The following is a 10,749-nucleotide window of genomic DNA, read 5'->3' as shown; positions in this document are numbered from 1 at the left end:
CTCATCCCGCCCCCTTGACCTGTCCGTCCTCCCTGGACTGACCTATCTCCTCCCTACCTCCCCACCTACACTCACCTTTACTGGCTCCATCCCCGCCTCTTTGACCGGTCTGTCTCCTCTCCACCTATCTTCTCCTCTATCCATCTTCTATCCGCCTCTGCCTCTCGCCCTATTTATTTCAGAACCCCCTTCCCCTCCCCCATTTCTGAAGAAGGGTCTAGGCCCGAAACGTCGGCCTTCCTGCTCCTCTGATGCTGCTTGGCCTGCTGTGTTCATCCAGCTCTACACCTTGTTATCTCTGTTAAAACTACTGATTGATTCCATTTCACTGTTCTCTCACTTTCAGTTCCAAACAAGCATACAGTAGAACTGTGCAGGAACAGGCTCTTTCACCCACCACGTCTGTGTCAACCTGGTCTGCATCCCTCTATTCCGCCTGTTCATATGTCTGTCTAAATGCCTCTTAGGTGTTGCTATCTTTTCTGCTTCTACCACTTCCCCTAGCAGCATGTTCAAGGCTGTTGCCCCTCTTACCACCCTCAATGTAAAAAACTTGTCTCACACATCTCCTTTAAACTTTCCCCCTCTCACCTTCAACCTATCCCCTCTAGTATTTGACATTTTCACCCTGGGAAAAGACAGGACCATGCACCCTATCCATGCCTCTCATAATTTTATATCATAGATCATAGAATCCCTACAGTGTGGAAACAGTCCCTTCAGCCCAACAAGTCCACACAGACCCATCCCCCTATAACCCATCTAATGTACAAATCCCTGAACACTACGGGCAATTAAGCATGACCAATCCACCTAGCCTGCACATCTTTGGACTGTGGGAGGAAACCGGAGCACCCAGGGGAAACCCACGCAGACACGGGAAGAATGTGCAAACTCCACACAGACAGTCGCCCAAGGGTGGAATTGAACCCGGGTCCCTGGCGCTGTGAGGCAGCAGTGCTAACCACTGAGCCACCGTGCCGCCCAGCAAACCTTTCATTAGCCGGCACCTCTGGGACCAGGGGTGTGTAGTTAATCAAATATTCCAGTTAATCTAGAGGTCCACATAATCAATGTAAAAACACACACTAAGTAATGGAAACATAATGCAGGGGAGTATACACATTACTGTTATACTTTGTTTACAGCATGAATCATTCAAATAATAATGCGACTTTGTCTTAAATAAAACTTACCCGGCAGACAGCCTTCTCACTCGCACCCTCAACTGAGTACTCAGACATCTATCAGGTCACACTCTCAGCCTCGAACACTCTAGCAAAGTTTGTCCAGTATCTAATTATAGCTAATACACTCCAATCCAGGCAACATCCCGGTAAACTTCTGCACTCTCTCCAAAGCCTCCACATTCTTTCCATAGTATAGTGACCAGTGCTGCACACAATACTCCAAATATGGCCTAACTAAAATTTTAGACAGCTGCAACGTGACTTGCCAACTTTTATACTCAATGCCCCGACTAATGAAGGCTGGCATCATTGCCCTCATTCTGGAAAATGGCTGCATAACCCCAGTAAGAAACTGCAGGTCTCTGTTTTGCAGGTCTGGTGTTTCCTGGGAACAGGTCCAGCTATCCTGGTGCAGTGGCAAGCAAAGCCTATGTTTGGCTACGCAGAATAGGCAAGGCTTTAGGGCGTCAGTGACCAGGGAGAAAATGGTTGTTTTACTAACTTTACTCTAAGTCCAACTTTGGGCTGGATAACTGAATCCAGTCAAAGTCAAGGGTGAGAGAAAACTAGCAAAAGAAAGAAATGGTGGAGATGGTGTGGTGGATTTGGATTTCAACCGGGAAGGGAGGAAGAGTTTGTGGGATCCAGTTTCACAGTTTTTGGGAAATAAGAGTGGAAAATACATTCCATAGAAACTAGAATTTGTATTCTGAGTTTGTAAACTCCTTTTGCAAAGGATTTGTAGATTGGAAACTCAAAATAAACATCAAGTTAAGATCTGACAGTCATTCAATCCATCAGGACCTGAATATCATCCTCCTTTGAATCCAAAAGGAGAAATCTTTGTCTGTTCAGATTTTTGAAAAAAAATTTCAGGCAATGATGTGACTGGAAAGTCACAAAGAGAGACACACACTCCTGAGTGAGACCCTTCTAGTGAACTGACTGGAAACAGCTTTACCAGCTACACACACTAACAAAAAATCTCACACCATTCACAGTGGGGTGAAAACAAACACATTTTGAGTGTATAGGGGATCATTCAACAGATTATCTACCCTAGACAGACACTAGGACACCAGCACCATAGACAAAAAATGTGAGGACTGTGGAAAGGGATTCAGTTACCCATCCTTGCTGGAAATTCATCGACGCAGTCGCTTTGAGGATGGCACTATGGAGAAATTGTGAAAATGTGAGGACTGTGGTAAAGGATTCAATTATCCATCTCAACAGGAAATCCATTGGCGCATTCAAGTTGGGAGAAGTCATTCACTTGCTCTGTGTGTGGAAAGGGGTTCACTGGGTCATCCCATTTGCTGACACACCAACTCATTCACACCAAGGAGAAGCCTTTCAGCTACACTTACCGCAGGAAGAGATTCAGATCTCCATCCAACCTCAGTGCACACCAGTGAATTCACACTGGGAAGTAGTCATTCACCTGTTCCATGTGTGGGAGGGGATTCACTGGGTCATCCCACCTGCTGTCACACCAGCTCATTCACACTGAAGAGAAGCCATTCAGCTATTCTTCCTGTGGAAGGAGATTAGATCTTCATCCGACATCAGTGCACACAAGGGAACTCACACCGAGATGAGGCCATTTACTTGTTCTGTGTGTGAGAGAGATTTTGCTTGGTTACCTAGCCTCCAATACCACCAGAGGGTTCACACTGAGGAGAGGCCATTCATCTGGGGTGGCGTGTTGCTCATTGGTTAGCACTGCTGCGTCACAGCACCTGGGATCTGTTGGGTGATTGTGTAGAGTTTGCACATTCTCCCCATATCTGCGTGGGATTCCATCGGGTACTCCGGTTTCCTCCAACAATCCAAAGATGTGCAAGTTACATGGATTGGCCATGCTAAATTGACTCATAGTGTCTAGGGATGTGCAGGCTATGAGGATTAGCCACAGTAAATTCAGGGTAACAGGGACAGGATAGGGGATGAGCCTGGGTGGGATGTTCTTCAGAGGGTCAGTGTGGACTCGATGGGCCAAATGGCCTGCCTCCACATTGTAGGGAACATATGATTCTATTCTATGATACCTCAAATATTTCCGTTTTTACCAATATTCTGTCTGCATCCTCTTCCTTAGTACAAAATAAACATTAATAAATGTACTCATTTTATATTCTAGCCTTGCCTTGTGCCTTTAAGCATTTATTATTCTTTTTGACTATAGCTCACCCCATTTTTTACCAGCTGCTTAACATTTGGATGCCGATAGAAGACTTTTAGTTTCCTTTTTATGTTAACTGCCACTCCTTTCTCATGCATTCTTCTTGCTAGTTTTATTTTCCCCTCATTTTCATTCTCATTTTATTGTTTGCACTGATTCCCACTTGAAGATATAATTTGACGTGCATTATACACCCTCTTTCTTGGTATATTCATGTTCTCTATTGTTCTTGTCATTCAAGGAACCCTGGCTTTCTTTTGCCTACCTTTTGTCTTGTTTTAGTATGTCTGGCCTGAACTTGAAACACCTCCTCCTTAAAAATCACACATTGTTCCATTACAGTTTGTCAGTCAGTCTTTTATTCTATTTTGCCTTGGCCAGATCTATTCTCATGTAGAAGTTGTCCTTTAGATTGTTCCTTTTCCTTATCATTACATAACCTAACCCGTATGATCACTCTCACAACACTACAGATGCTGGACCCATTTGGCCCACATCATTCCCTGGCATCATCTCCAGCAATATCTCCTTCCTACATGTTTTCAGGATGTCCAGAAATATTTCAGAAATGTTTCACCCTCCTTTTCTTTTACTTTAATATTCAATATTTGGGTCAACTGAAGTCCCACACTACCAATAAGACCATAAGACATAGGAGCAAAATAGGCCGTTCAGCCCACTGAGTCCACCATTAAATGAGATCATGGCTCATCTGCAAATCCTCAAATCCACTTCCCTGCCTTTTCCCCCATAACCCTTGATTCCCTTACTGACTAAAAACCTGTCTATTTCACTCTTGGATATACTTAATAACCCTGTCTCAATAGCCCTCCGTGGTAAAGAATTCTACAGATTCACAGTCCTCTGAGAGAGAAATTCTGCTTCATCTCTTTTTTACATGTGTGGCCCTTCATTTTGAGATTATGCACTCTGGTCCTATACTCTTCTAGAGTGGGAAATAACCTTTCTGCATCTACCCTGTCAACTTTTCTAAGAATCTTGTATGTTTCAATAAGATTGTCTCCCATTCTTCTATTTTCAAATGAATACAGATCCAATCTACTCAACCTCTCCTCCTAAGATAGTCTCTCTATGCCTGGCATCAGCCTAATAAACGTTCTCCGGCCTGCCTCCAATGTCAGTATATCTTTGCTCAGGTAAGGGGCCCAAAACTATTCACAGTATTCCAGCTCTGGTCTGACGAGTGCCTCATGTACTTTTAGCAACACCTCCATACTTTTATCTTGCATTCCTTTTTAAATAAAGGCCAACATTCCATTTACTTTCCCTATTATATTATTCAATAGTAAGAGGCACAGACAGGCGGTTCTGTGGATGCGAACGAGATGAACGGATGATATGTTGCCTCCCGGGTGCCAGGGTCCGTGATGTCTCGGATCGTGTCTTCAAGATCCTGATGGGGGAGGGTGAGCAACCTGCAGTCATGGTAAACATCGGTACCAATGATATAGGTAGAAAAAGGACAGAGAACGTGAAAAATGAGTACAGGGAGTTAGGTTGGAACCTGAAGTCCAGGACAAACAGGTTAGTTATCTCCGGATTGCTACCAGTGCCACGTGATAATGAGGTAAGAAATAGGGGGAGAGTGCAGCTAAACATGTGGCTACAGGGCTGGTGTAGGAGGGAGGGCTTCCATTATGTGGATAATTGGAGCACATTCTGGGGAAGGTGGGACCTGTACAGTAAGGACGGGTTGCACCTGAACTGGAAGGGCACAAATATCCTGGGAGGGAGGTTTGCTCGAGCTATACGGGATGGTTTAAACTAGATCGGCAGGACGTGGGGAACCGGATTTCTAATTCAGAGTTGAGATATTCAGCCTTCCAACAGACACAACAGGGAGTGAGGTTGTTAACAAAGAAATGCGGTCAATGGAGCGTAATTGTGGACACGGAGATCGTTTGAGGTGTGTAGACTTCAATGCTAGAAGTATCAGAAATAAGGCGGATGAACTTACAGCATGGGTCAGTACTTGGAACTACGATGTTGTGGCCATTACAGAAACTTAGGTAACTCAGGGACAGGAATGGTTGTTGGAAGTTCCGGGGTTTAGATGCTTTAAAAGAAATAGGGAGGGTGGAAAAAGAGGCGGGGGAGTGGCATTGCTAGTCAGGGCTAGTATAGCAGCTACTGAAAGGCAGTTCGAGAATGATATATCTACAGAGTCAGTTTGGGTTGAGGTCAGGAACAAGAAAGGAGCAATCACTTCGTTGGAGGTTTTTTACAGACCCCCTAATAGTTGCAGAGAAGTGGAGGAGCAGATTGGGAGGCAGATACTGGAAAGGTGCAGAAGTCACAGGGTTGTAGTCATGGGTGACTTCAAATTTCCAAATATTGATTGGAAACTTTTTAGTTGTAATAGTTTAGATGGAGCGGATTTTGTCCAGTGTGTTCAGGAAGATTTCCTGACACAGTACATAGATAGACAAACACGAGGAAAGGCCACTTTGGATTTGGTGCTTGGCAATGAACTGGGCCAAGTGTTAGACCTGTTGGTACGAAAGCATTTTGGTGGTAGCAATCATAACGCTGTTACTTTTACAATAGTCATGGAAAAGGATAGGTACATACAGCAGGGTAAGGTTTATAATTGGGGGAAGGGTAAGTACAATTCTGTTAGGCAAGAACTGGGTAACATAAAATGGGAACAGATGCTGTCAGGGAAGAACACTATTGAAATGTGGAGATTGTTTACGGAATGCATACTGCGTGTGCTCGATATGTTTGTCCCCAGCAGGCAGGGAAGATGCTGTTGAGTGAGGGAGCCTTGGTTCTCAAGAGAGGTCGAATGACTGGTTAAGAAGAAGAAGGATGCTTATACAAGGTTTAGGAAACAAGGAACGGAAAAGGCTCGAGAGGGATACAAGTTATCCAGGAAGGAGCTGAAGAAAGGGCTTAGGAGAGCTAGAAGGGGGCATGAGAAAACCTTGGCAGATAGGATCAAGGAAAACTCCAAGGCTTTTTACATGTACGTGAGGAATAAGAGAATGACCAGAGAAAGGGTAGGGCTGATCAAGGATTGTAAAGGGAATTTGTGCACGGAGCCTAAAGAGAAAGGAGAGGTCCTTAATGAATACTTTTCTTCAGTATTCACAACTGAGAGGGGCCTAGTTGTAGAGGAGGACAGTGGGAAACAGGCTGGTAGGCTAGAGGAGGTCAATGTTAGTAAGGAAGATGTACGAGGAATTTTGGAGGAACTTGAAGACAGATAAGTCCCCTGAGCCTGATGGGATTTATCCAAGGATTCTATGGGAAGCGAGGGAAGAGATCGCAGAGTCTTTGGCAATGGTCTTTTCATCCTCACTGTCCACGGGTATAATGCCGGAAGATTGGAGAGAGGTAAACATCATTCCCTTGTTCAAAAAAGGGAATAGGGATAACCCCGGAAATTACAGGCCAGTTAGTCTTATGTCAGTGGTGGGCAAATTATTGGAAAGGGCTCTGAGAGATAGGATTTATGATGGAAAGGCACAGTTTGATTCATGATAGTCAGCATGGATTTGTGAGGGGTAGATCATGCCTCACAAACCTTATTGAATTCTTTGAAGAGGTGACCAAACACATGGATGAAGGTAGAGCAGTGGATGTGGTATACATGGATTTAAGTAAGGCGTTTGATAAGGTTCTGCATTGTAGGCTCATGCAGAAAGTAAGGAGGCATGGGATAGGGGGAAATGTAGCAAATTGATTTCAGAATTGGCCAACCCTTAGAAGATTGAGGGTGGTAGTGGATGGAAAATATTCAACATGGTGCTCAGTTACGAGTGGTGTACCACAGGGATCTGTTTCTGGGTCCTCTTCTATTTGTGATTTTTGCAAATGTTTTGGATGAAGGAGTGGAAGGGTGGATTAGTAAGTTCGCGGAGATACAAAGGTGGGTCGAGTTGTGGACAGTGCGGAGGGCTGTTCTAGGTTACAAAGGGACATTGATAGGATGCAGAGCTGGGCTGAGAAATGGCAGATGGAGTTTAACCCTGAAAAGTGGGATATGATTTATTTTTTAAGGACAAACTTGAAAGCAGAATACAGGGTTAACGGAAAGATTCTTGGCAGCGTGGAGGAACAGAGGGATCTTGGGGTTCATGTCCACAGTTCCCTGAAAGCTGCCACCCAGGTGGATAGAGTTGTTAAGAAGGCATGTGGTGTGTTAGCTTTCATTAACAGAGGGATTGAGTTCAAGAGCCATGAAGTTATGCTCCAGCTATACAAAAGCCTCGTTCGGCCACATCTGGAGTATTGTGCCCAGTTCTGGTCACCTCATTACGGGAAAGATGTGGAAGTGTTGGAAAAGGTGCAGAGGAGATTTACCAGGATGTTGCCTGGAATGGAGGGGACGTCTTATGAGGAAAGATTGAGAGAGCTCAGGCTTTTCTCTTTAGAATGATGAAGGATGAGAGGTGAATTGATAAAGGTGTACAAAATGATCAGAGGTATAGATACAGTGGACAGCCAGAGACTTTTTCCTAGGGTGGAGATAGCTATTACGAGGGGGCATAGTTTTAAAGTGAGTGGAGGTAGATATAGGGGAGACGTCAGAGGTAGGTTCTTTACTCAGAGGGTGGTCAGGGTGTGGAATGCATTGCTGGAGACGGTAGTGGAGTCGGCTTCATTAGTGGCATTTAAGCAGCTATAAGATAGACATATGGATGATAGTATAAGAACATAAGAACATAAGAACTAGGAGCAGGAGTAGGCCATCCGGCCCCTTGAGCCTGCACCGCCATTCAATAAGACCATGGCTGATCTTTTTGAGACTCAGCTCCACTTACCCGCCTGCACACCATAACCTTTAATTCCTTTACTGTTCAAAAATTTATCTAGCCTTGCCTTAAAAACATTCAGCGAGGTAGCTTCAACCGCTTCACTGGGCAGGGAATTTCACAGATTAACAACCCTTTGGGTGAAGAAGTTCCTCCTGACCTCAGTCCTACATCTGCTTCCCTTTATTTTGAGGCTATGCCCCCTAGTCCTAGTTTCACCTGCTAGTGGAAACAACCTCCTTGCCTCCACCTTATCTATTCCCTTCATAATCTTATATGTTCCTATAAGATCTCCCCTCATTCTTCTGAATTCCAATGAGTATAATCCCAGCCTACTCAGTCTCACCTCATAATCCAACCCTCTCAACTCTGGAATCAACCGAGTGAATCTCCTTTGCACCCTCTCCAGTGCTAGTATATCCCTTCTCAAGTAAGGAGACCAAAACTGCACAAAGTACTCCAGGTGTGGCCTCACCAGAAATCTATACAGCTGCAGCATAGCCTCCCTGTTTTTAAACTCCATCCCTCTAGCAATGACAGACAAAATTGCATTTGCTTTTTTAATTACCTGCTGCATCTGCCATCCTACTTTTAGCAATTCAGGCACAAGGACGCCCAAGTCCGTCTGCACAGTATCGTGCTACAATTTTTTACCATTTAAAACACAGTCCATTTTGCTGTTATTCCTACCAAAATGGATGACCTCACACTTATCAACATTGTACTCCATCTGCCAGACCTTTGCCCACTCACTTAGACTATCTATATCCCTCTGCAGACTTTCAGTGTCTTCTGCACACTTTGCTCTACCACTCATCTTAGTGTCATCTGCAAATTTTGACACACCACACTTAGTCCCCGACTCCAAGTCATCTATGTAAGGTAGGGGTGGAGGTTAGATAGACCTTAGGATTAGTGTAAAAGTTCAGCACCACATCGTTGGCCAAAGGGCCTGTACTGTGCTGCACTGTTCTATATTCTATGTTCTATTACTGGATAAACTTGAATGCTAGCTTTTTGTGATTCATGGGTGAGGATTCTCAAATCCCTCTTTTTGTGGCATTCTGCAGCTTTTTCTATTTAAATAATATTGAACTTCTCCGTGCTTCTAGCAGAAGTACATAATCTCACATTTTTCCATATTATTCCATAATTCTTGCATATTTTGTGATTTTATCTGAAGTTTTGCTCTTCCAACTCTCCAGCTATTTGAATTCCTTTAGAATGATCAGATCTTTCTTGCTTCTGTATTCACTACAAGTATTCTTGACCTTGATCCCTGAATGATATCCCCTCTCCCCAATAATGTCTTTTCTAATCACTCCAGCCATGCTACCTCCTTTGCCCTCTCTCATCTTTTCTGAACACTCTTGTATCTGTGAATAATAAATGCCTAGTTTTCAAATTTTAGCAATATTTTGATTATTGCCATTACATCACTTTCCCACATGGCTAGTGTGCTTATAGTTCACCAACATAATTCACAACACTTTGTGTACTTAGACAACAAGGTGCAGGGCTGGATGAACACAGCAGGCCAAGCAGCATCATAGGAGCAGAGAGGCTGACGTTTCGGGCCTAGACCCTTCATCAGAAAAGGGGGAGGGGAAGGGCATCCAGCCCTGCACCTTGTTGTCTCGGATTCTCCAGCATCTGCAGTTCCTACTAACTTTGTGTACTTATAAAGGTGCATTCTAAAACCTGTCTTAGCAATCCTCATAGTCCTTCTTGGTCTAGTCCTATCTAAAACAGTATTACATCCTTTTCCAGTACTATCCTGCTGTCTCACCTTTGCTCATTTTCTCTCAATTTCATGTCTATACACTGGTTCCCACCCCATGCCAATTTAGTTTAAACAATTGTCAACAATATTAGTGAACTTCCTTATGAGGTCAAAAATATCTTTTAAAAATAGAACTATTATTATATGCCTCTGTGAAACAGGACAAATTCATTTTTAATGTTTTTTTTAATCTTCCTTTCCTTGAATAATCATCTATTAAAACCATAAGAAATAGGAACAGGAGTACACCATTTGGCCCCTCAAGCCTGCTCCGCTATTCAATAGGATCATGACTAATCCGACACTCCTCACATCCATTTTCCTGTCCTTTCCTGATAACCCTTAACTTCCCCTATTGATCAAGAATCTATCTCTCTGCCTTAAATATACAGAAGGACTCTGCCCCCACAGCTGTCTGTGATGAAGAGTCCAAAGACGCACAACTCTCAGAGAAGAAATTCTTCCTCATGTCAGACTTAAATTGGTGCCCCTTAATTCTGCCCCTCTATTCTTAGAGTCTCACGTGAGAGGAAATATTCTCTCATATTTATCATGTCAAGCCCATAAGAATCCCATATGTTTCAACGAGATTACTTCTCATCCTTCTAAATCCCAACAAGTTTAACCTTTGCTCATAAGACAATTCCTCCAAACTGGTGATAGTAGGAACTGCAGATGCTGGAGAATCCGAGACAACAAGGTGCAGGGCTGGATGAACACAGCAGGCCAAGCAGCATCATAGGAGCAGAGAGGCTGACGTTTCGGGCCTAGACCCTTCATCAGAAAAGTCTAGGCCCGAAACGTCAGCCT

This window comes from Rhincodon typus, chromosome 5 (assembly GCF_021869965.1).
Source record: "Rhincodon typus isolate 14 chromosome 5, sRhiTyp1.1, whole genome shotgun sequence".
NCBI lineage: Eukaryota > Metazoa > Chordata > Chondrichthyes > Orectolobiformes > Rhincodontidae > Rhincodon > Rhincodon typus.
This window is presented reverse-complemented; position numbering follows the sequence as displayed.